Source organism: Narcine bancroftii, chromosome 11 (assembly GCF_036971445.1).
Source record: "Narcine bancroftii isolate sNarBan1 chromosome 11, sNarBan1.hap1, whole genome shotgun sequence".
Taxonomy (NCBI): Eukaryota; Metazoa; Chordata; class Chondrichthyes; order Torpediniformes; family Narcinidae; genus Narcine; species Narcine bancroftii.
The window spans coordinates 58,820,363-58,848,115 of NC_091479.1; the positions used below are offsets into that span (position 1 = coordinate 58,820,363).

Here is a 27,753-nt window from a genome sequence, read left to right on the forward strand (position 1 = left end):
CTCTTTCTTCTGCAATGTGTGGGCTGACGACTGGATTTCATGTTAAATGGTCCGAAAATTCATTATATTAAAGCTATCACTGAGATTGTAACATCAAGAAGTTGGTGGGGAAAGGAGGTAAGGAGAAGGGAGAAGGCGAGTGTGGGAAGCATTGCCCACGGTCGGGGGGGGAGTCCCGTCCACACCTTATCACGGAAACCTTTTCACTCTGGTTTCACTTTCACTTGGACCGTTTCACCGGCCGGTCGTGCAGCGACTGAACCCGTGTGGAAACGTTCTCAGCCTCCCAGAGCCCGAAGAGAAGGGCAGTGGGTGAGAATCGGGGTGGTGGGGGGAAGCGTCTCCGTCCCGTCCCGGCCTCGTTGCTCCGGCCGCTCCTCCTCTAGGGACCCCCGTCTGATGTTGGGCTCCGTTGGCCGATGGGGTGGTGGGATCCCAGGGACCGGGGTGGGGGTGTGCTCAGCTCGTGGATCCGGCTGGCCGCGGGGATATGCCGGCTCTCTGCGCTTCACCGTGAGCTGCTTTCAGGTGCTCGGAAGCAGATAATGCGCGAGCAGACACGGCTGGGGGAGGTGCAGCTGGGACGCTCAGGTGACCGCGAAGAAAATGCCTTTTTGTCGCCAGAAGTGCAATGTGGACTGTGGCCATAGTCCCACTGCTGCTTTCAGGTACAAAGGGGGATTCTTGGAGCCGGAGAATATACCTACAGGAGGAGGGTTAGGTAAGTGCTCCTCCTGGCCAGGTTCTCCACTTTCAGGTGGCCACCTGACAGCCACACCAGGGTATTTTGGCCACCTGAAAGTGCCTAGGGTCTCGGTCCAGTTTGGATGCAGAGTGAACGCTGCCCACTCAGGTTTGGGGACTTGTTCTTGGCAGCAGCTGGTGGGAGACACTGAGTGACAGGTGTCCATCATCAAGGGACAGCAACAGCTTTGGGATCAGGGGTTCAGGTGTGGAGCAAATGGGAAACACGGTTCAAACCCAGCACAGGCTGGCGGTGACGGGCCACCTCAGTCCATGCAAACCAATGAGCCGAGGGGGTAAAGTGCACGGCACCTATGATGGGACCAGGGAACACACAGGTGTGTGGGGACTCAGGCCAACACCCAATCTGTGCCCGCTGTATGTTATATCAATCATGGCAGTTACTTGGGAGGCTTCTTAAATAACGTAGGGATGCAAGATCCAAATTAACAGAAGAGACTTTACTTACTGATGCTTTCCACCATCTCCAGAAACTGATCACACTCTCATACAAACACCCCACTACAGTGTATTCTTACACGGTTACAAAATAGTGCATATCATCCTGACTATATAACATCCCTTCTTCTCAAAATAAAGAAAAAATTAGTGTTCGTTATCACTTTCCAGTGCAACTTAAGTAATTGAACGTTTACTTACACAACTGTTTTAAATAGTTCTTATCGATATCGCACTGGCAGCAGTATGTTCCTTCACCATCTTGTGGATTTGGCTGCGACCATTGGGCTCTGTGTTGCTGGTACACGGTGAACTGGAATTCATGTCTATATATTGTTCTGATGACTGGCCCCTCCCCTGGCTCCTCCCTCACCTACCCCAATATAAACCCTGGTTCTCCCACCTTACCTCAGATTCACCCTAGGGTGATTGTATCTACCAGCCATTGATTGTAAGCTATTAAAAGCGTGCTTGTGCTCCTCTCAAGTCTCTGAGTGCAATCAGTCACGTTACAATTTTAATAGCTTAACTTTGAACCAGGATTGTTGAATTGTTGAAGCCAGGCATGGTCCAGGTCAACCCTCCGTCCCCAGAGGCCCTGGAGGAATTTGCCTACTGGCTGGAGTGTTTCCAGTCTTACCCGACAGCCACACAAGATGTCTTCAACTCCGATAGTCTCTGGAGATTGGCATTTCTCTCTCAAGGTTCCAAAGAGGTTCACTGTCATTAGGGACTGTGCTACCTATGAGTCGGCCCTAGAAGGCTTGGAGCCCACTACATGAGACCCCAGAATGACATGCTTGTGAGGCACCAACTCTCTAAACGTCGGCAGCACCCGAGTGAGACGCTGGATGATTATGTCCTTGAACTGTGGGCCCTGACTAGGAAATGCCACTACGAAGCGGCCATGGCCTGGGTGAGAGAGGAGGAATAAATCCAGGACACCCACGTGGCAGGAGTGAGGTCAAGGTATGTGACTGCTGGAGTTGGAGAAGAAGGACTTGGCCAGTGCAGTTGGCAAAAGCTCTCGAACAGGCCCAACTGGGAGCTGATGACTTCACAGGTGAAACCGGCACCCTTTCAGAGGACCAAGTCATTGGGGCACCTGTGACCCCTGTAGTCCCAGCGCCGACCACTGCAGCCATGCATGATTGGGGATTCTACTGTGGACAGGGATAGCACCCCCATACCCAATTCCCCTTGAAGGACTCCATGTGCGCTGGATGCAGTAAGCGAGGGCACTGAGTGAAAGTCTGCCAGGCAAAAGGGAACCCAAAGAGGGGGACCGCGTATGCAACCCCTGAATCATCGCTCAACCCGTGCCCAAGTCCCGAAGGACCATCCTCCACCACTCTGTGCTGTTTGCCGCCAGCATTTTGCTGTGCCTTGTGGTGGGACACACCACCAGAAGTGAAGCATCACTTGAGGGCACGGCGACCATCTTGTTACGCCTCGAGGTCAACTCCACCCAGTCCTTCATCAGATCAAGATGGAGGGTGACCATTTTGTCATGCCTCAAGGTCAGCACTGCCTACTCCATCATTAGTTAAAAATGGAGGCAACCATCTTGCTGCACCTTGTGGTCGATGCCGTCTCGTCTGCCCATGCACCAAGGAGAGAGTCAACATCAATATAGGGAGTGACAGGGTTTCTGAAGCACTGGCATCGGTTGTTCTGGATCAGGCAATACCTCACTGATTGAATCCTTCAATGATGGAGGTGAGAGTAAATGGACATTTCTCTGATTGTTTGAGAGCTTTATAAACTCTGCGATGGCTCTGTGGTACAACTTCAGAGTTGACCTGACGGACTATCGTATTTTTCTAGCTTCACACTCACACTCTGCGATGATCCAGCAGTATTGTATAGTACATCTAACAATAAAAGGGTCGGGGGGGGGGGGCGGAATTGTATTTACTGAAGGATTTGTATGCTCCTGTGTTGCTGGGCCTGGACTTCCTGTGTCATGTTAAATATCTGACCATGGAGTACTTTGGCCCACTCCCTCCAATCACGGTTCCCAAATGTCGGACGCCACATGCAGTCTCTCCGTCCTAAATATTAATCACCACCCCCCCCCCCCCCCATTTCTGAACCAGAGCAGGCGATACATTGCAGGGGATTGGGAATTTATCAGAGCCGAGAAAAAGCAGCTGCTTAAAGAAAACATAATTGAGCCCAACAACAGCCATGGAGAGCCCAGGTGGTAGTCGTGAAAGGGGAAGAAAAGTCCAGGCTAGTGATTGACAATTAATTGGTTCACACTCCTCAACACGTACCCCTCTTTCAAATTTCAGACATTGTAAACGATATTGCGCAGAACCGGGTCTATTCAACCATTGACCTGAAAGCCACAACCATCAGTTACTGATCCGTTCTGAGGACCACCCCTACACAGCATTTGAGGCAGAGTCAGTTCTGGAGGGTCCCTTTTGGTATCACCAATGGGGTCTCGATCTTCCAGAGACACATGGACAAAATGGTTGACAAGTACAGACTGAAGGCCACCTTCCTTTATGTCAACAACATACCCATTTGTGGACACTCTCTGGAAGACCATGACACCAACTTCCAAAAGTTTCTCCACATGGCCAAGGCCCTGACCCCGATCGTATATGCCCCCAGTAAGACCTCATGATCCCGAGGACCATGAAAGCCTTAGGGAGGTGCCTAGGTTTCTTCTACTATATCCAGTGGGTCCCTGTCGGGGAAATCTCTTGTCAGAACGACTCAGGCTGAGACTTCAGAGTTTGCTCTGAGAGCTTCAGGCATGGACTCTCACCCCAGAATACAAACAGCAGACCTTTATACAAATGAACAATCAAGCAAACAAATCTTATCTCTCTGCACACAATACATATTCCAAAGTCTCCCATTTCAGGGGCCCCGTTTTGCAGACCAGTTGAAACTGGCTGGTTCCTTAACTTAAATAGATAAAGAAAAGGGCTTTCATTTTACAAAAGAAATAGACATGCAACACTTTCAATATAATAAGATAATTTTTCTACTACATCTCCCCCCTTGCTGATCTAACTGATCAACACTCTAAGGGCAGATATCCTGATCATCATATGGGAGTCGGTAACCCTCAAGAAAAAGGTGGATGTTTAAATCAAGCCTCTCAATCATAGCAATCTAATTTTTTTAAGAGTGTGGCGAACAGTGATGTAAGGCTGTAAGATTCACTGTGGAAGTGCTGAATGCCTTGCACCGTACGGTGTGTAGGGGCTGAAGCATAATGCCATCCAAATAGACTGCATGGATCCCTGAAATACAAACAGCATTTCTCCCTGTCTCATAAATAACCATATCGGTCTCTGGTTTCAGCTCCCACCTACATGTTCCTGCAGAGTGCTGCAAAGTACATGGTTCATATTCCGCCATCTCATAGGGGCAAACCCATTCAAAGGGCCATTGCTCACAGGCTTTCGTTGAATGTATCTTTCTCTCATCAGTCCAGTCACCATTAAAAATTGGATACCAGAAATTCTGCCCGTATAAGTGCGGAAGAACTTGAAAATGACACCACGTGTGTTGTCTCCTTGTAACCGGCCTGTTTCAGAATAAATCACTCGCCCCTATGGTTCCCCCTACATCGTCCTGTCTAATTTCTCCTATCTGATCTCCTGTTAGGAACATAGGAAGTAGGAACAGGAGTAGGCCAAAAATGGCCCATCGAGCCTGCTCCGCCATTCAATACGATCATGGCTGATCTAATTTATGACCTAACTCCACCTACCTGCCTTCTCCCCATATCCCCTAATTCCTCTATCATGCAAAAATTTATCTAACCGAATTTTAAATATGTTTAATGAAGCAGCCTCAACCACTTCCCTTGTTAGAGAATTCCAAACATTCACTACTCTCTGGGAAAAACTATTTTTCCTCATCTCTGTCCTAAATCTACTCCCCCGAACCTTGAGTCTGTGTCCTCTCGTTTTTTGTTTCCCCAGCCAGCTCAAAAAGCCTTCCTACATCTATCCTATCCATACCCTTCATAATCCTATATGTTTCTATAAGATCTCCTCTCATTCTTCTGAACTCGAGCGAATACAATCCTAGACGATTTAATCTTTCATCATAAGTCAACCCCTTCATCCCAGGGATCAACCTAGTAAACCTCCTCTGGACCGTCTCCAAAGCCAATATATCCTTCCTCAAATATGCAGACCAGAACTGGACATAGTGCTCCAGGTACGGTCTCACCAGTACCTTATACAGTTGCAACATTACCTCCCTACTCTTGAATTCAATTCCTCTAGCGATGAAGGCCAACATTCCATTTGCCTTCTTAATAACCTGCTGCACCTGCAACCTAACTTTTTGCAATTCATGCACAAGCACTCCCAAGTCCCTCTGGACAACAGCATGCTGCAGTTTTTCACCCTTTAAATAATATTCAGCTCTTTTATTTTTCTTGCCAAAGTGGATAACCTCACACTTACTAAGATTGTACTTCATCTGCCAGACCTTTGCCCACTCATCCAGCTTAACTATATCCCTCTGCAGACTCTCCACATCCTCATTACAATTTGCTCTTCCACTCAATCTGGTGTCATCCGCAAACTTGGCTACACCACATTTTGTCCCCTCCTCCAAGTCATCAATGTAAATGGTGAACAGTTGTGGGCCTAAAACTGACCCCTGCGGCACCCCACTTATCACTCTCTGCCAACCTGAAAAACTTCCATTTATCCCGATTCTCTGCCTCCTGTCAGACAACCAATTTTCAATCCAGGTCAATATACTTCCCCGGACTCCACTTTCCTGTAACTTACTGAGAAGTCTCTTGTGCGGCACTTTATCAAATGCTTTTTGGAAATCCAAATATACAACATCAATCTGTTCCCCTCTATCCACCGCACCCATTATATCCTCAAAGAATCCTAACAAGTTTGTCAAACAAGATCTTCCCTTTCTAAAACCATACTGCGTCTGCCTGATTGAACCCTGACGTTCCAAAAGTTTCACTCTTTCAACTTTAATGACGGCTTCAAGCATTTTTCCAACTACAGACGTCAAGCTAATTGGCGGATAATTTCCAGTCTTCTGCCTACATCCCTTCTTAAAAAATGGCGTGACATTTGCTGTCCTCCAGTCTGCCGGGACCTGCCCAGAAACCAAGGAATTTTGGTATATGACCACCAATGCATCAACTATAACTTCTGCCATTTCCTTTAGAACCCTTGGATGCATATCATCAGGACCAGGTGATTTGTCTGGCTTTAGTCCCATTAGTTTCTCCATCACTACTTCCTTTGTAACAACTATTTTATCAAGGCATCCTTAACATTCACATCCTTAACTCCGCACTTGGGCATGCTGGACGTGTCTTCCACCATGAAGACTGACACAAAATATTTGTTCAATGCCTCAGCCATTTCCTCATTTTTTGCTACCAGTTTTCCTTTCTCATCCTCCAAGGGTCCTATGCTAACTCTGGCCACCCTCTTCTGTTTTATATATTTATAAATTTTTTTGCTTTCTGCTTTTATATTTCATGCTTTCATAATCCTTCTTCCCATTTCTTATTATCCGCTTGTTGTCACTTAAAGTTATCCCAATCTTCCAGTTTCCCACTGCTCTTTGCAGCTTTGTACACCTGCGCCTTCAATTTTATACTCTCCTTTACTTCCTTTGTTAACCACGGTTGATTTTTCCCTCTCTTGCTGCCCTTTTTCCTGACTGGAATATATTTTTGTTGAGCATTACAAAATATTTCTTTGAAAAACTTCCACTGTTCCTCAACTGTTTCATCAATTAGCCATTCTGCCCAATTCCTCCCTCATCCTATGGTAGTCACCCCTGTTTAAGCATAATATATTAGTTTTAGATCTAACTATTTCCCCTTCCATTCTGAATGAGAAATTCAATCATACTATGATCGCTTCCTTTTCTTCATAAAGTAGGCTGACTTTACTTAAGTGCTTGGGTTGCAGTTTGCAATTTACAGTTGATTCGATAAGTGTTGATCACTATTTCCCAGATGGTCTCTGACTATTACATCATTTACTCTACCTTTCTCATTGCTCAACACTAGATCCAGGAGAGCATTTTCTCTTGTGGGTTCCTTAATATGCTGCTTAAGAAAGCTATCGCGGATGCATTCTATGAAGTCCTCTTCCAGACTCCCATGACCAACTTGATTTTCCCAATCTATGTGGAAGTTAAAGTCCCCCATGACTACTGCCGTATCATTATACTCCCATGTTTTCCCTCTGGGCTTATGTTTTAAAGTTAGCAGTTTTGTGTAACCTTGGGGATGAAAATATTTTCCTTCTTTTTGTTTTAAAAGGCACTTTCAGGTGGCCAATTGCCCCACTTGTAAAACTGTATATTTTGGCAAAATGCGGCTGTGGAAGGCACGTGAATGTGCAGGAGGCGCCTGCAAGGCAAGCTTGGTAACCCTCCTCCAAGAGGGATAATCCCCACAGCACAGTGGCCTTCCCAGTCATCTGAATGCAGCCACCTAAAAGAGGCTGCATTTGGATGACTCAGCTGGCCAGCGCCTGTCCCAGTCCCCACACTGTTGAGAGGCCGACACGGGCTGTTCCCACACTGTGGGGACTGATTTCGGGTGTGGGGAGAAGGGGGCTGGAGCAGCCGGCGGGGGAGGATGGGGCTGGCCAAAACAATACCGGTACCCGACCCGAGCGCCTCCTTCTCCCCCGCCAGTGCTCCAGCCTCCTTCTCCCCCACCAGTGCTCCAGCCTCCTCCCCAACCGGTGCTCCAGCCTCCTTCTCCCCCACCAGTGCTCCAGCCTCCTTCTCCCCCACCAGTGCTCCAGCCTCCTCCCCCGGCGGCTGCTCCAGCCCCCGTACTCACCCGCCAGCCGCTCAAACCTCCTTCTCCCCCACCGGCCACTCCAGCCCCCGTACTCCCCCCCCCCACCGCTGGACGCTGCAGCATCCTCACCCCACCGTCCATTCCAGCCCCGTGAGTGAGGAGAGAGCGGGGCAGCGGGATCAGTGTGGGGATGTTCCAGCTGATAGCCAACCATCCTGAATTGACAGCCCAAGGGACAGGAGACGGGATACGCTCAGATGCGCATCCCGGCGCAGCTGTCCTTTCAGGTGGCCAGCACTGTGCTTTCAACGTTGCCACCTGAACTGCAATTTAAAGGGCCGCTTCTGCTTCTTCAGGCGCATTGTTAGCGGAGAATGCACCTGAAAAAGCCTATAGAGAGAGAGAAGACAAAAAGTTGCATACAAAAAAGGTCAGAATAAATCACTCGCCCCTATGGTTCCCCCTACATCGTCCTGTCAAATTTCTCCTATCTGATCTCCTGTTACTCCCATGTTTTCTCTCTGGACTTCCTATCCCTAAAACTGGGTTATTTGCAAAATTTCATGCTCAATCTTCAAAGTATTCTCTCTCCCACTCCCTTTGCATCAAACAACGGTCTCCCAAGGAATCTAAGCAGAAAACTTGTCATGTAGTTCTTATCTGCACTGCCTGCATTCTAAAGCCATCTGTTGCTCATATCATTCATGGAGCCTCTCCTCAATCTAGACATCAGGCTTTCATTTTGTATTTTAATTCACTTTAATACTACATTCCTTTTCTTAGTTTTGTGTTTGGTTTATAATTTTTAATTAGCAAACATCACAATTGCATTTATGATATATGACCCCCCCCCCCTCGTGACCCTCCAAATTTCAGGTTAACCAAGCAAGCCATCCATTCTGCCCCTCAGTCCCTGTCTAAAACTAATTATTGATATCTTGTATCAACTCTAAAGATTCATCTGCACCTTTTGTAATGCACGTATCCCCTCTAATCGAGTATACACCACCCTGGGGAGCAAACTGATGATCCTCCGCATATCTGGTTTGTTGTGAGAAAAGCCTCGATTCTACCAATTCTCAATTAACAACCTCCAACCCTGCCACTGTCCCATTGCCCAACGCTGTTAAGCCACAGATAAGAAGATCGTGATTTTTGGCAGCCACCACCCCCGATGATCTTCCAAGGGATATGGAGCTGAGGACTCGCCATCCAATGTCAGATCCTAGGGTAACAGGATTGTTATGATCCTTTGACACTCCTCGGGGATGATCCATCTCTGACTCACATTTTCTGGGCATGGGACGACAAGAGGTCCTAATGTCCCAACAGCAAACAGGGCAGGGAGGCTGTTTCTTGTAACACATGGGCTTTCTTTAACTGATAACACGCGGTGGGGTCTCAGTACATTTGTTATATCAATGTCTAGGATCTCTCTCTCTCTCGCTCTCTCTGTCTGTCTGTCTGTCTGTCTGTCTCTCTCTCTCTCTCTAAGCAAATTCGAGGGTGATTTTCCCTACCCATACTTTATTTTTCCCATTTTTTTCCCCCGCAGCATCCCCACAAACTAACGGTTCCTCGAGTTAAATTCAAACATTCCTTCCTTAAACAAGTACAGGAGAAGTGTCCTTTCTTAATCTCATAATCATGTTCCCAGCAGTGTTCTTCAAAACAAGGCAAATTATCTTTCAATTTTACCATCCCACATCCCCATCTATCTCGGACCATCAAAACACATGGGGTAATTATAATTTAAGAAATATACTGGCTGTGTTAATTCAGAAGTGATTGCGTTGTAAAAGCAAGTATCTTGGTAACCCCTCTAGTCATACTGTCTATCTGATCAAATAAGTGTAGCTGGCATTCTATACACCTCCCTTCAGCTGCTTGGAACCACTTAGCTGATTCATTAGCCAATAGCCCTCACTTCCGATTGGTGCTATAAACATTAATCTTATCAACATATAAGTAAGGCACATTTAAAAAGGTATTATGTTGTCACCAAAAATTCCTCTTTTCAGTCTTGTCTCCAGTTTTCAGTTCAAGGGTGACAAGAGACATAACAATAAAGTTCTTGTATTGTACGTGGGTGTCTCTTTTTCAATCTATTTCAATCTTAATGTCTTAGCTGGGTCTTTTTCCTTCAGTCTGTTTGGAGTATCTAGTGAGGCTGTCCTTCAAGCATTAGTATAGTCAGTGTTATTACCGGGACCTGGAATAGTCCTTTCCAGCGAGTTCCAATTTTCCTCCGATCCAATTTTGTACCAGAATGTAATTCTCAGGTTTGACATTAGGATGTTCACCACTTTGATCTGTTGGATCAGCCTCCTTTAGGTTTGTTTATTTTACCTGTGAATGCATCTCTAAAAAAATTTTAGTTAAATTTCTCAAATATTTGCTTATGTCCTCACCTAATGATAATAAATCCATCCCTACTGGCAGTGCAGGCTTTGCGACCCAAGATATCCTTATTGGCTCTCCATGGATCATCTCTGCAGCAGATAGCCCTGTCTTAGCCCTGACTTAAAACAATGCTAGGGGTAGCACTTTTTAGCCAGTTTTAGCCCTGTTTCCTTAGTCAATTTGGCCAGTTTAGTTTTTTTATTTGCACATTCCAGTATTCCTGCTGTCTAGGGTTAATGGGAATAGTGGAACCACTGTAATCACCAATTCTTTTATCCAATTCAACCAAGTTTCTGCTGAAAACTTAGTCAATTTGTTCTTTAAGGACCCAGGCAAATCAATAATAACAAGACAATACTTATAGTTACGTACTTAATTCTATAAAATCAATCCATATACACTCAAATGGTAGGCATTCAATTTCTTTACTGCTGTAGGCAGATAATTCCTTCCTTTGGAAGGTCCTACTTTTAAATTAGTGACTTGCCCCTCATATGCCACTCATCCTTAGCCAATCTACATTATTGCATATATATAATTAAGTAACCATATAACCATTTACGGAGCAGAAACAGGCCATGTCATCCCTACGAGTCCGCACCACTTCACTAGAACAACTCCACTAGCTCAAACCTCCCACTCTCCGCCAATAACCCTCCAACCCCCTCACCTCCATGTACACGTCCAACCTTCTCTTAAATGATAGAAAGGTCCCTGACGCAACTATCTCATTCGGAAGATCATTCCATTCTGCCACCACTCTCTGAGTGAAAAAGCCACTGCTAATATTTTTCCTAAAGTGTTGCCCCCTTACCCTTAACTCATGGCCTCTTATTCCAACCTCCCCTGCCCTCAGGGGAAAGAGACTGTTTATGTCTAGTCTATCTGTTCCTTTCATAATTTTAAATACCTCTATCAAGTCCCCTGTCAGTCATCTACATTCCAATGAATAAAGTCCCAGTCTCCTTAATCTCTCTCTGTAATCCAGATGCTGTAAGCATGCTGTAACCTTCTCTGCACCCTATCCACCTTATCTATATCCTTTCTATATTTAGGAGACCAGAAATGAGCACAGTACTCCAAACCTGGCCTCACCAATGCCTTAAACAGCTGCAACATCACCTCCCAGCTCCTATACTCTATGCTATGATTTATGAAGGCCAGCATACCATATGCCTTCTTAACCACCCTGTCTACATGTGAATCGACCTTCAGTGAACTCTGTACCATAACTCCCAGGTCCCTTTGCACCTCTGTGTGCCTCAATGCCCACCCCTTAAATGTATATGTCCTATTCTGGTTATTTTTACCTAAATGCAACACCTCACACTTGTCTACATTGAATTCCATCTGCCATCTATCAGCCCACTCTTCCAAACAAACCAAATCCTTCTGTAATCCAAGAAAATCTTCCTCACTATCTACCACTCCCCTATTTTCGTATCATTCACATATTTGCTTACCCAGTTAACCACAAGGGTCCCAGCACTGATCCCTGAGGCACCCCACTTATCACAGGCTTCCAACCTGACAGACAGTTGTCCACCATGACTCTCTGCTGTCTCTCTCCCAGCCACCTCTGAACCCATGTCACAATCTCTCTACTAATTCTTAGTGACTGAACCTTCTTTATTAACCTTTCATCCGGAACCTTATCAAAAGTCTGACTAAAATCCAAATAGATCACATCAACCGCTCTACCTTTATCCACCTTTTTTGTCACGTCCTCAAAAAAACTCAACAAAGATCAAAGATCGTCAAACACGACTTTCCCTTTACAAACCTATACTGGGTGCCCCTAATCAATTTCTGCCCATCTAGCTATGCGTGTATACTATCTCGAAGAATACCTTCTATAACCTTCCCCACCACTGAAGTCAAACTTACTGGCCGATAATTACTTGGTCTACACCTAATGCCTTTTTTGAACAACAGAACTACATTCGCAACCCTCCAATCCTGTGTTACCACCCCCTCCTCCAGTGATCTTTGAAAAATCACTACCAGTGCGCCCGCTATTTGTTCCCTGACCTCCCTTAAAGTCAGGAAAAATCCCATCAGGATCAGGAGACTTATCCACCTTAATTGACCCTAGAAGCTCCAAAACCCTCGCTTTACTAATCCCTATCCTCTCCATAACTGAGCCCTTTGCCTCTCTTATCTCGTATAGCCCAATGTCCCTTTCCCTCATGAATACGGATGAGAAAAAATTGTTCAATATTTCTCCCATCTCTTATGGTTCCTGACATAGTTCACCGGTCCCATCATCCAGTGGACCTAGTCTACCCTTAACCCTCCTTTTACTGTTCACATATCTGTAAAAACCCTTAGGATTCACCTTCGCCTTATTAGCTATGGATTCCTCATATCTTCTTTTTGCCTAATTTCCCTCTTAAGGTTCTTCCTGCAATCTCCTCAATCCCTTGTTTTTTTTAATATTTGGTATAGGCCTCCCTCTTGTCCCGAACCAACTTCTTAATTTCACCAGAAAACCATGGCCCCCATTGCACAAATTGGGATTGTACTCCCTGGAGTTTCGAAGATTGAGAGGGGATCTCATAGAGACATATAAAATTCTGGCAGGACTGGACAGAATGGATGCAGATGGGATGTTTCCAATGATGGGAAAATCCAGAACCCGGGGCCATGGTTTGAGGATAATAGGCAAACCATTTAGGACCGAGATGAGGAGGATTTTCTATACCCAGAGGGTGGTGAATCTGTGGAATTCATTGCCACAGAGGGCAGTGGAGGCAGGTTCATTAAATATATTTAAGAGGGAATTAGATATATTTCTTCAGTATAAGGGTATTAAAGGTTACGGAGAGAAGGCGGGGATGGGGTACTGAACTTTAAGATCAGCCATGATCTCGTTGAATGGCGGAGCAGGCTCAAAGGGTTGAATGACCTACTCCTGCTCCTATCTTCTATGTTTCTATGTTTCTATGAACCTTTAGTCTTCCTTTTCAGCCTGACTGGAACATAAAGATCTGTACTCTCACTCCTAAATGCCTCCCAAATTTCCTTTACATCCTTTCCGGCAAAATGATCAGCCCACACAACTCTCTGAAAATCCCTTCTCATTTCTCCAAATCTGGCCTTCCCCCACTCAAAGACTTTCAACCTCAGATCCAACCTATCCCTTTCCATCATTAAGCTAAAGCTAATGGACCCGTGATCACTGGATCTGAAGTCCTCACCAACGCTTACCTGCCCCATTACATTCCCAAACAACAGATCTTACACTGCTCCCCCTCTAGTTGGCGTCTCAACATATTGCTGCAAAAAGCAGTCCTGAACACAATGCATAAATACTAAGCCATCTTGCCCTTTTACTGTGTGCGATTCCCAATTTATGTTTTGAAAATTGAAATCCCCAACCAACACCACCCTATTTCTACTGCACATCTCAGCTATTTCCTTGTTCATTTTCTCTTCTAGTTCCCTTTCCCCATTTGTAGGCCCATAATATACCCCCATAATAGTAACCTCATCCTTCTTATTTTTCAGCTCTACCCACACTGCCTCCCTCGACGAGCCCTCCAATCTATCTTGCCTCAGCACTGCTGTAATATCCTGCCTGATAAGTAATGCCACACCTCCCCCTCTTAATCTGCCAACTCTGTCATATCTAAAGCAGCGAAATCGTGGAACATTTAACTGCCAGTCACAACCTTCCTTCAACCATGTCTCGCTAATGGCCACATCATAATGCCACATGTCAATCCACACCTTTAGCTCATCCAGCTTCCTTACTACACTCCTCGCAATAAAATAAATGCATCTCAGGGATCTCCTACATCCAACCTGCTGCAGCACCTCCTCTCTACCATTCTCATACTTCCTGCTGTTCCTCCCTCAAATATTTTAAACGTCTCTTTCATTAGCCTACAAACCCTCTCCTTGCTGTCCTGTCCCCAACCATACCAGTAAACCCCCCCCCCCCCCGACAGCCCTAGCAAATGCCCCCACCAGGAGACTGGTCCCTCTCCGATTAAGATTTAACCCATCATTACAGTATAGGTCCCATCTTCCCCAAAAAAGATCCCAGAGGTCCAAGAACTTGAAACCCTTTCTCTTACTCCACCCCTTTAGCCATGTGTTTAACCTCCACCTAATTCTCTTTCTGCCCTCACTGTCACATGGGACAGGAAGCAATCCAGAGATTACCCCCTTAGTGGTCCTCCTTTTAAGCTCCCTACCAAACTCCCTATACTCATTCTGCAGGAACACTTTCTCCTTCCTTCCAACATCATTAATACCAACATGTACCACTATCTCAGACTCCTTACCCTCCCCTTTTAGGATGTTCTGAATGCGCATAGTCACATCCCTGGCACCATGGAGGCAAACCACCATCCGGTTTTTCTTATCACGTCCCAAAAACCTCTGTCTGTCTTCCTAACCATTGGATCTCCTATGACTATCGCCCTTTTCCTTTTATCCCTACCTTTCTGGGCAACAGAGGTTGACACCACACCTCTGCCCACCATAGTCTGACTATCCCCCTCCTCAGTATTCAATGAGGAGGACCCATTTCTGAGGATTGCAGACTCGGGTGCTTGCACATGAACCTGACCCCTCCATTTCCTCCTCCTAATGGTAGTGACCACCTGCTTGTAGCTCCTGTCTATGATAGCCTCATTCTCCCTAAACAGAGAGAGGTCATCGAGCTGCAGCTCAAGTTCCTTGACCCGGTCCTTTAGGCCACACTTTTTGTCCGTGATGGCCTCACTCTCCCTAACCAGAGAGAGATCATAAAGCTGCAGCTCAAGTTCCCTAACATAACATAACATAACAATTACAGCAAAGAAACAGGCCATTAGGCCCTTCTAGTCCGCACCGAACCAAACATCCCTTTCTAGTCCCACCTCCCTGCACAATGCCCATAACCCTCCATCTTCTTCTCATCCATATACCTGTCCAACCTTTTCTTAAATAATACAATTGACTCCGCCGCCACTATTTCTCCCGGAAGATGATTCCACACAGCTACCACTCTCTGAGTAAAGAAGTTCCCCCTCATGTTACCTCTAAACCTCTGCCCCTTAATTCTTAACTCATGTCCTCTTGTTTTAATCTTTCCTCCTCTTAACGGAAATAGTCTATCCACATCCATTCTGTCTATCCCTTTCATAATCTTAAATACTTCTATCAAATCCCCTCTCAACCTTCTACGCTCCAAAGAATAAAGACCCAATCTGTCCAATCTCTCCCCATACTCCAGATGCTTAAACCCAGGCAACATTCTGGTAAACCTTCTCTGCACTCTCTCCACTCTGTTTATATCCTTCCTATAATTAGGCGACCAGAACTGCACACAGAACTCCAAATTAGGCCGCACCAACGTCTTATACAATCTCAACATCACCTCCCAACTCCTATATTCCATGCAATGATTGATAAAGGCCAGCATACTAAAAGCCTTCTTCACCACCCTATTCACGTGAGTTTCTACCTTCAGGGAACGATGTACCGTTACTCCTAAATCTTTCTGCTCTTCTGTATTCATCAATGCTCTCCCATTTACCACATATGTCCTATTCTGATTCTTCTTACCAAAATGAAGCACCTCACACTTATCAGCATTAAATTCCATCTGCCATTTTTCAGCCCACTTTTCTAAGCAGCCCAAATCCCTCTGCAATCCTTGAAAACCTTCTTCATTATCCACTATTCCACCTATCTTAGTATCGTCTGCATATTTACTAATCCAATTCACCACCCCATCATCTAGATCATTAATGTATATAACGAACAACAATGGGCCCAATACAGATCCTTGAGGCACACCACTGGTCACCGGCCTCCAACCTGACAGACAATTATCCACTAATACTCTCTGGCCTCTCGCTTTCAGCCAATGTTCAATCCATTTGACTATCTTAAAATTTATACCTAAAGACTGCACCTTCCTAACTAACCTTCCATGTGGTACCTTATCGAAGGCCTTACTGAAGTCCATATAGACAACATCCACTGCGCTACCCTCATCCACATTCCTAGTCACCTCTTCAAAAAATTCAATCAGATTGGTCAAACATGTTGAGTGCTCCTGATCAGACCCTGTCTACCAGATGTTTATAAGTACTATCTCTAAGAATTTTCTCCATTAATTTACCTACCACAGATGTCAAACTTACAGGCCGATAGTTGCCAGGCTTCCTCCTTGAACCCTTTTTAAATAACGGAACCACATGCGCAATGCGCCAATCCTCCGGCACTATCCCCATATCTAATGACATTTGGAAAATTACCGCCAGAGCCTCTGCTATTTCCTCCTTCACTTCTCTCAATGTCCTGGGGAAAATCCCGTCTGGTCCCGGAGACTTATCCACCTTTATATTCTTCAAAAGCCTTAAAACTACACCTTTTGTAATCTCTATATTCCCCATATTTACCCAATTTGCTTTTTTTATCCCACATCTCCCAATATCCTTCTCCTTAGTGAATACCGAAGAAAAGAAACTGTTCAATATCTCCCCCATTTCTCTAGGCTCCACACACAGTTTTCCACTCTGATTTTCTAAGGGACCAATTTTGTCTCTAGCTTTCCTCTTACCATTAACATATTTGTTGAACTCTTTTGGATTAGTTTTCACCCTGCTTGCCATAGTTTTCTCGTACCTTCTTTTAGCTTTCCTAATTCCTCTCTTAAGATTCCTTTTACATTCAATGTATCTTTCAAACATCTCCTTAATTCCATGCTTCTTATATCTAATGTACGCCTCCCTTTTTCTTCGAACCAAGTTTCCAATATTCCTTGAAAACCACAGCTCTCTCAAACCTTTTGCCCCTCCTTTTAACCTAACAGGAACATAAAGCTTTTGCACTCTCAAAATCTGATCTTTAAAAGACTTCCATCTCTCTACTACATCCTGCCCATAAAACAAATTGTCCCAATGCACACCCTGCAAGTCCTTTCGCATCTCCTCAAATCTAGCTTTTCCCCAATCAAAAACCTCAATCCTTGGCCCTGATTTCTCTCTTTCCATAATGACATTGAAGCTGATGGCATTATGATCACTGGACCCGAAGTGCTCGCCAACACTAACCTCCGTCACTTGACCCATCCCATTTGCCAACAGTAGATCTAACACTGCTCCTTCTTTGGTCGGCACCTCTACATATTGTTGTAAAAAACTATCTTGCACACATTTCACAAACTCTAACCCATCCAGTCCTTTCACTTGGTCCCTTAGTCACTGCAGCTCAGCCCACTTTGTGCACACGTGGATCTCCGGGAGATGCGAAGACTCCATGACTTCCCCCATGTGACACTGAGAGCAGAAAATTGCCCTCACACTCATCCTTCCTCCTTCTCCTCACACCTTATTGAATTAACTGTGAATGTCTTACCTTTAGTCCAGCATGCTCTTCCTCAGCCTCTGCTTGCCTAAGCCATTCACTCACTGGGCCGTTCCATGCTGGCCGCTCCCCTATACTTACCCTCCTTTTATTGGCTCCTTGAGCAATTAAACCCCTCACTCTCTCCAAGCTCCTCCTCCTCCAGATAGTTGCCCGATCTCCAGTCACTGTCTCCTCCGACTCACAGCCCGAACCAAGTAGGGCCAAGCCCCGGTAAGTCCTGGAATTTAATGCTGTGAAAAACAGAAGTACCTTCACAGAAATTGCTCGAGACAAAAATTGAGAACAAAGAACATTTATTATACAACAATGCAAAGTTGGGACTTTCCCCTTATCCTGGGAATACATACACACACTGGGACTCACCCAACTTTTATACAGTTTATTTCAGTATAGAAGTACTCTTCCCCTTACATTCTTCTGCCTCCTGGATAAGTTTGGCATTAGGCAATCCTGTCTGCCTATGTGCTGTTTCTGTGAACTTGAAGGACTAGGGGGTATCCTGTTGGTGTCCCATCACGTCATTGTCCTTATTCACAACTTCCCGACCCTCAGGGCTTACTAACTTCTTATATGCAGAACTTGCTAATTCTGTCTAAGGCTTTTACTAATTACATATGTGGAACTTGCTGATTCTGTCTAAAAGGCTAGAAGACCCTTATCTTATTCAGACTAACTTTACTTCCTACATTCTATTATCTATCCTTATCCTATTCATACTGGCTTTATTCATCTCTCATATTTTCATATTAGTTTTACTCATCTCTCACAATCCTCACTTTTCTTTTAGCTACGCTTCATGAATTTTCAACTGGAATGTAACATTTTAATCGTAATTATCATCTCTTTAATCTGAAATGCTAAATCAGTTTCATATTCTGTAATTGGTGCTGGTCTGTTCCTTATTTCAATTTACTTTTTATTATACATCTTATGTGGAGAAAAGTTTAATTTTAGTCTTAAATAAATATAAGGCGGGAGCTGTCCATCTTTATTAACTTTACTTTGATTACCAAGCAATATTCCAGACGTAATTGAGATCCCCAACATTTCCTCCCCTGTGGTGCCCATTTTCTCTCCAGCTCTTATTCTTATTCATTAGTTGCTTTTCCACGGCTGTATGACTACCATTATAAATTCTCTTCCTGCTCCGTGTAATTGGAACACGAATGTGAGTGGTCCCTTTTCTGATATATCATTACCTTTTTAACTCGACCATAAATTTACCTGGCCAGCCCTTACTTGGCCTCCTGCTCAATTCCTACCTTTTTCTGAGTTGTTCAATTCACTGTCCAATTTAAATTTTCACCATACTTTATAAATAATACATTGCCTGTCCCGGGGTCCCCACATTTTGCTGCTAGGAGTGTTTCCTTTTGTTCCTCTGTTCCATTTCAGGATCCTGACCTTCGTGTGGGGATTTCCCCTTTTAACAACCAGTCTAAGGCAGGGCGTCAGAACTAGGACAACATGTTATGTTGGACAATACTTTTATCTCCTCATCAGGCAAATCCTCAAGCTCTTAACCTCTGTGTGCTTGGGATGCGACACTCATAGTTCATCTGGAGTCCATCATATATAGGGAGGGAGGGATCAATTGACCTTAAGAGAAGAACCGGGAAAGTGTCCCATGGGCCCATTCTTTAGATGCCAGTTCAACTGACACGATCCAGTAAGCATTCCTCAATCATGGACTCCTGGCTGGTTTGCCAAATGTATTGAAACTGCCACTTCAGATGCAAAGAACACAGCACTCAGAATTGGTCCAGTTCACTCTTTATTGAACATTGAGTTAACTGAGAGAAAGAACTCTTACTGTTTTCAAGGCTGCTGGTTTGGTGGTCTCTATTCAACAAAGGGATGCATCAACTTTTATACATTTGCAAAAACAAATTGAACTAAAATATTACTGTACTGACAATAACCACAACAACAGTGCGAGTATAAGACAGCTTTAATAAACTAATATATATGTACACTAAGAGGTCTTGTCTCTCTGCAAGACAAACCTGGAAGGCTAGACTGTAGCACTGGACTGCTTTATATACAAGGTCACTGGGATGACCCCTGGTGACCTAGTGGTGTAATTACATATCAACACATTCACTCCCCCTTAAAAAAAATTTATCCGCCCCCCTCCGTCCTCCTTCCCTTGTTTGTAAGTTCATAAGTCCAACATTTTTCGTGCCTTCCGTTGCCTTCTTGACCTCGGTAGTGGTATAGGGTTGGGGAGTGCGGTCTGCCTTTCGGCCTTTCTTGGTGGAGGTGTGGGAGTGGGAAGTACTGGTTGGTCATGTGGCCTTGTGGGCTGGGGATCCTCTTGTATGGGATTAGATCCTACCATCAAGTCTAGGGTGGTGATATTTTGTGGGGCGGGTGTACCCAGGGTCCTGATTTCCGGGGTGGGTGGTCTAGTCCTCTGGGGTGACTCGATGGACGACTGTTCTAGTGACTGCTGCTGCGCTCCTTGTTGATCCGTAGACATCTGTGTTTCCTCCGCGTTGTTCACACATCTGGCTGGCGCAAGATCCCTGGGGGCCATCGAATCTTCTCTTCCATCTGGGAATGTGACGAAGGCGTACTGAGGGTTCGCGTGCCTCAACTCTACTTGATCCACCAGCGGATCCGCTTTGTGGGGTCTGCAGTGCTTCTGGAGGAGAACAGGTCCCGGTGTCATCATCCATTTAGGCAGCACTGTGCCTGTCGTGGCTTTCCTTGTGAAAGAAAAGATACGTTCATGTGGGGTCATGTTAGTGGCAGTACATAACAAAGAACGTATAGAGTGTCGGGCTTCTGGCAACACTTCTTGCCATCTAGTAACAGGCAGGTCTTTTGCTTTTAAGGTCAAGAGGAACGTTTTCCAGATAGTGGCATTTTCCCTTTCTACTTGTCCATTCCCCCTGGGATTGTAACTTGTAGTGCGACTGGTAGCATTCTTCTCTCGTGCAGGTACTGCTGTACTTCTGCGCTCATGAATTTCAGCACCCCTGTCTGTGTGTATGTAGTTCGGGTACCCAAATATGTTGAAGATGGGTTGGAGGCATTTTATAACAGTGGCTGCTGATACATCAGAACACGGGATTGCGAAGGGGAAATGGGAATATTCATCTATTACGTTTAGGAAATAGACATTTCTATTATTGGACAGGAGCGGGCCTTTAAAATCGAGGCTGAGGCGCTCAAAAGGTTTGGTAGCTTTTATCAGGGTGGCTTTGTCTGGCCGGTATAATTGTGGTTTGCATTCCACAGCTCTTATTCACTGACCTCACTTCCTCTACTGAAAATGGGAGGTTTTGGGTTTTAATGAAGTGAAACAGCGACCCCCGGGTCGCCCAGCTCAATGTGCAAGTTCTGCAACTGGGACGCGTAGTTAAGGATGGCACAAGTGCCTCTGGGCAGCGCATCCGGGGGCTCGTTGAGTCTCCTGGGGCGGTATAGAATGTTGTAGTTAAATATAGCCAATTCTATCTGCCAGCGCAGGATTTTTTCATTCTTAATTCTCCCCCTGTTCTGGTTATCGAACATAAAAGCCATAGACCATTGGTCTGTGACGAGGGTGAAATGTTTGCACGCCAGATAATGTCGCCAGGGCCTTACTGCTTCCACTATGGCTAGGGCCTCCTTCTCTACTGCTGAGTATCTTACTTCTGACCTCTGTAGGGTTTGCGAGAAAAAGGCCACCGGTCGTCCATCTACTTGAAACGGGATCAACTTATCTATTGCATGGTAGCTTTAGCGATATGGTCCCTCATGTCCCTGAATGCTCTGGTGGCTGCTGGGCTCAGTGGGAAAACTGAGGCTTTTATAAGTGGGCGGGCCCTGTCGGAGTAGTTGGGGACCCATTGGGTGTAGTAAGCGAACAGCCCCAAACACCTTTTTAGTGCTTTCTGCGTGTGTGGCACTGGGATGTCTAGGAGAGTGCGCATACGGGCTGGGTCTGGGCTGATTTCCCTGTTCTGCACTATGTAGCCCAGGATCGGCAACTTTCTGGCACTAAAGACACATTTGTCCCTATTGTAAGTTTCTTCGGCTGCCTGGAAGAAGCATTTTAAATTTGTGTCATGATCCTCCTGAGTGTGGCCACAAATTGTCACGTTGTCTAAGTAGGGGAACACCACTCTGGCTTTACCCTACCCTCAATTTGGTCTATGTGTCGGCTGAGTCCAGCGTGCTCGTTGAATGAAGTGATAGGTGAAGGTATTCAGTTTCACAATCAGTTTATTACATAGCACAAGAATAAAGCTTAACAGAGCTCTGGTTCAGTCATTAGTTCATAGGTCACCTGCTTGGTGAGCTATTTCCCAAGACTGACTCTTACCGTCCAGTCTCTTCTGTTTATATATATCAACATTGTTACACTGATCAAGAGTTGGCTTTCTTTGATAGGCTCCTTGCCTAAGATTTATCTCAAACAACTTCCTGCTCTCCAATTATCTATGGTGTAGACCTCCCATCTTAATCCTCCAGGCCAGAACATTCTGTTGTTTTAATCAAGACCTTCTGTGTACCCTTATGACTCCTCATTCCTACACAAGTGGTTTATTTATTTGTTTTACACTGACATTCTCAGTCATGGTACTTTTATCACTTATCCTTGCAATGCACTTATCTTCCTGTCACTGGCCTGTTTCATAATAAATCATTCGTCACTATGGTTTCTCCAACCTCATCCTGTCTAACTTCTCCTATCTGATATCCCGTTACTCCCATGTTTGACTTTGATGTTTTCTTTCTGGACTTGTGCTTTACAATTAGCAGTTTAGTGTAACCTTGGGGATGAAAATATTTTCTCTCTTTGTATTTGGGGTCTTGTTGAGTCTCCTGGGGTGGTATAGAATGTTGTAGTTAAATGTAGACAATTCTATCCTCCAGCGCAGGATTTTTTCATTCTTAATTCTCCCCCTGTTCTGGTTATCGAACATAAAAGCCATAGACCATTGGTGTGTGACGAGGGTGAAATGTTTGCACGCCAGATAATGTCGGCAGCAAATTCTACACAGCCAACTTTTCTACATACTGTGGCTGTTACTTAATTACATTAATATTTCCCCTAAATAGTATAATTGAAGTACTTAGTAAATTGTTACATAGTAATGGATTAATAAATACATACTTTCCATGATTACTGTGATAGTACAGATCTATCACCAATGTACATAGTGTATATAGTTACTGTATCTAGACTGTGCTTACAGCGATTGGCTGAGAGCTAAGCCACACCTATTGTTTGGGCCTTAAAGGGTTGTGTCCCTAGCCAGGTCGGATCATTCCGGACTGGTCGGCCACCTGTGAAGAGCTCCGGTCTTTTGCTAATAAAAGCCTTGGTTTGGATCAACAAGTCTTTGGTTCTTTCGACGAGCTCTACAATTACTTAACCCCTTGGTTCCAACAGAACTCATCTACTATTCGGTCCATTTTTCTCTGAAACAGGGAGACTCCATTGGTGACACCGAAGGGAAGTCGCAGAAATTGAGAGAGCCTGCCGTTTGCCTCAAATGCTGTGTAAATGCGATCACTGTTTCTAATGGGCAGTTGGTGGTATACTGCCTTCAGGACTATGGTGGAGTACACCTTATACTGCACAATGTTGATGACCATGTCTGCTATGTGTGGCAGAGGGTAGGCATCTAGTTGTGTAAATTTGTTGATTGTCAGGCTGTAATCCACTACCATATGCAGTTTTACTCCTGACTTTACTACAATCACCTGGGCTCTCCAGGGGCTGGCGCTCTGCTCTATGATGCACTCCTGTAGTAGCCTGTGGACCTCTGTCCTAATGAAGGCTCTATCCCTCGGGCTGTACCTCCTGCTCTTTGTGGCTATTGGTGTGCATTCTGGGGTCAGATGTGTGAACAACGGAGGGGGTTCTATGTTCAGGACAGACAGGCTGCAGTGTTGTTTCTTTGTAAGGCGTAGTGGGGGGATGAGGCCCGTTGTGCACTAATGTAATGCTTTCTAACTGGCACTGAAAATCTAACCCCAATAGTACCGGGGCACAGAGGTGAGGGAGTACTAGTAATTTGAACCCTTCGTATTTTGTGCCCTGGATTTCTAGAGCAACCCTGCAAAACTGTTTTACCTCAGCCGCAAGACTGCTGGCTGCTAACAGGATCTGGTGCTCACTCGGGCATGTGGGGAGGGCAAGGTGGCTGACTAACCCCTGGTCAATAAAACTTTCAGTGCTTCCACTATCTATTAAGCCACACATGTCAAACTCAGGCCCGCAGGCCAAATTTGGCCCGTGATATAATTATATTTGGCCCGCAAGAACATATCAAATATGTATTAGAGCTGGCCCGCTGGCTGCCGCGCCAGTATGGCGCATGCACAGGTAATACTACAAATCCCAGAATGCTTTGCAAATGCATTGGCGCCAGCCCACTAATCGCCCCCACCTCCTCTCTTTACTTTCATTAGCATCTGTGACCTGTCGCCCAACTCACATGTAATAAACCCCTTACGGAAAATGGCCAAACGAAAGACAGAAAACAGGACCTTTCAAGACAGGTGGGAGGCAGACTATATGTTCATCAGTTTAAAAGACAAACCTGTTTGTCATTGAAGCAAGTTGTTATTTTTTTGACTTGTTGGCTTGTGAAAAAAAAATACATTTAAAAGGAGCTTAAATATTATTTATTGAATATTTTATTTCTCATTTGTTAATCCTTCTTCTGGAAAGAGTTTAACCAAAACTATTATTAAACATTTATTTTAATAAAAGTTTAACATTACATATGTTGAAAGAAGAGAAAACATGCAGATGTTGTTGAAAATTTTCAATAAATATTTAGTTTGACCCACGACTTAGTCCAAGTTTTTAATTTTGGCCCTCCGTGAATTTGAGTTTGACACCCCTGTATTAAGCAATTTACCCTCACATCATTAATTTTGTGGCACACAGTGGCGTCAGATAAATTGTGTGGACTCGTCTGATTCATGCGTAGGGAAGCAAGTCTGGCATGTCCTTTGTGTCCTTCCATCTGATAGTACTTGGTGTCATATTCATTTTCTGAAAACTGTGTCCTTTGCTCTGTAGCATTTGTCCAAGATGGCCAGCTGCACATGATATTCTTCTTTTTCTGTTTGTCTGTAGAGAAAGAAGAGCTTTCCTGCCTCTCATTAGCATGAGAATGGGCCTTGGCTGTGGCTTTGGGGCTTCTGCAGACTTTTGCATAATGCCCACGTTTTCCACAGTTGGAACAGACATTTTCTTTGGCAGGGCAGAGGGCTCTGGGGTCCTTTCTTTGTCCATAGGAAAAGCACTTTGGACCCTCAAGATGAGCTGCTGCTGCTGTGAATTCCTGTGAGGCACCATACTTTTCTTTTCGTGGGGCTAGAGAGTCCAGCAGTGTGACGTTTGTCTCAGCCCCAGGGTCCTGTGAATACTCCTCCAATTCTTTCCTGGTGCTTTCTCAAGCTTCTGCAATAGTCTCTGCCTCATCTAGCCCCACCATTCCTTTCTCCAGCAATTGATGTCTCGTCTCAGTGGACCGTATGCCCGCAACAATTCTGTCCCTAATAAGGTCCTCCGCATACTCCTGAGCTGATACTGCTTTAAAGTTGCAACCTCTCACCAGGTCTTTCAGAGAAAGTATAAAGTCTCTGGCAGACTCCCCTACTTGTTGCGACCTGGTCATGTGTCTACCAGGAGTGGAGTTCACTATGCCCCTTACTGTAATGCCTCTGTAAAGTGTTCATTGCCTCTTGGTAGGACCTGGCATCGTGTATAAGGGAGTAAGGGTGGTCTCCCAGCTGGGCTAACAGCAGCATTAATAGCTCTTTATCCGATGCCTCAGCACCCTTCACATAATTCAGAAAGCATCTCTGCCAGCTGCCGAAGTGCGTGACGGCTCCAGGATTTCTGGGGTCAAGCTCTAGCCGTCTGGTCGCAGCGCATGGGAAAGCCGCAGTCTCTGGTCCCTTAGATGTAGCAAGGGTGGACCCTCGGGTACTGGAAGCTGCTGGTTGTGGGGCTTGTGTCTGCTGGAGGAGTAACCTGGGTGCTTGGGGCTGTTGGCTGAGTCTCTGGCTTTGGGACATTTGCAGCGGGCTTAGGGGGGATCCCACCGGTAGTGTCAGGTCTCCGTGGTACTGGGGAAACTGCTGCTGGGGGAGTGACGGTAGCGGTGTCTGCTTTCCCTGGCTCTGGAGTGGTTGGGAATTCTGCACATATGTGGAGATCGGGAGCACAACTTGTGGAGATCCTTCCACCTGCACTTGTAGTGGCCCCTTTCTTATCGGACTGGGGTTTAGGGTTGGTGGCGCCTGTATTGGCGAACCCACAAGCAGGCAGGACTCTTAGCCGTTTCTTACCTGCCCTATCGTACTTCTGTGGTCTTCCCTGCATTCCACCACGATTCCAGTACAGCGGTTCCTCGCCATTTCTATCCTTGGAAGCACGTGCGTGCCAGTCATCCCCAGATTCCATTCCTCACGAAGAATCTCCAGGTGGTTGGGAATGCACATTGGAGTCGAAGCAGCTTCCATCCTAGTAGCTATCATATTAATTTATTAAATTGTACTGACAATAAGCACAACAGCACTGTGAGTATAAGACAGCTTTAATAAACTAATATGTACACTAAAAGGTCTTGTCTCTCTGCAAGACAAACCTGGAAGGCTAGACTGTAGCTCTGGACTACTTTATATACAAGGTCACTGGGATGACCCCTGGTGACCTAGTGGTGTAATTACATATCACCACAATTACATCATTATTCTCTTTTCTTTCTTTGGCTTGGCTTCGCGGACGAAGATTTATGGAGGGGTAATGTCCACGTCAGCTGCAGGCTCGTTTGTGGCTGACAAGTCCGATGCGGGACAGGCAGACACGGTTGCAGCGGTTGCAAGGGAAAATTGGTTGGTTGGGGTTGGGTGTTGGGTTTTTCCTCCTTTGTCTTTTGTCAGTGAGGTGGGCTCTGCGGTCTTCTTCATTATTCTACATACAAGGTAAATCACACCCCTTATTACTACTCACCCCACTGCGCAGTTTTTCTGATCACTTCTCTGAACCTCCTGTCATTTCTTTTTTACCATGTCTGCTCATTTCCATGTTTTCTTCTTCATGGCTGGCACTTCCTCCATGGGAGCGGACTTTTGTTTTTCTGCTCTACCGTGGGCATTGCCCATTTTTCTCTTTTAGCCGACGCTTCTTACCGAGGATTTAAAAACAGTTAAACAGACACCACTATCCCTTTATTTACAAGAGTGATCACTGTTGAACTCTTTTCCGCCTCCTTCACCTTCCTGTTATTCTGACAACTTTCATTATCATTTGGTAGCTACCCTTCTTAGCCCCACCCCCTTTCAGCTGGGATCTTGGTCGTTGCTCCCTCTTTCAGCTTGGAGCCACTCAACAGTTTTCCCCCTTTCAGTTAGGAAAACCAATAAATCCTCTTTTAGATCGCTCCCCCTTTCAGCTAGGAGAAATCCAACAGCTTTCCCCCTTTCAGCTAGGAAAACCAAGAATTTCCCCTTTTTAATTTAAATCGCTCCCCCTTTCAGCTTGGACCAAATGACTTTTCCCCTTTTAGCTAGGAAAACCAATAATTTAAATTTGGTTCTTTAGGAACCCAATCAATGGGATCCCATCCTCATCACCAGATTCTGTTGGGGAAATTTCTTGTCAGAATAACTCAAGCTGAGACTTCAAGAGTGCTTCGAGAGCTTTATTACATGTTATCATGGAGAGACCGTCCTAACTGGTGTCAGGTACGGACTCTCACTGCAGAAGACAAACAGCACATTTTTATACAGATGAACAAGCAAGCAAGCAAATCTTATCTCTCTTTGTACACAACGTATATTCCAAAGTATACCATTTCAGGGGCCCCATTTTGCAGACCGGTTGAAACTGACTGGTTTTTTAACTTAGAGAAGATAAAGAAAAGGGCTTTAATTTTACAAAGGAAACAGACATGCAACACTTTCAATAAAATAAGATCATTTTTCTTCTACAGTCGCTCACTATGCGGATAAGGTCCATCCCCTCT

General features: G+C 45.2%; 1 protein-coding gene across 2 annotated transcripts in view; it reads left to right on the forward strand.

Moving 5' to 3' along the window:
- LOC138745788 (interferon-gamma-inducible GTPase 10-like) overlaps positions 1-27,753 on the forward strand; it is a 34,815-nt gene continuing 7,062 nt past the window's right edge. Inside the window, exon 1 of one of the 2 annotated variants that reach the window (XM_069903085.1) lies at positions 1-117. The gene's annotated coding sequence lies outside the window, so the exon portion shown is untranslated. Of the gene's footprint in view, positions 118-222; positions 313-27,753 lie in introns of those variants that run through there. The other variant, XM_069903084.1, reaches the window with a different exon arrangement.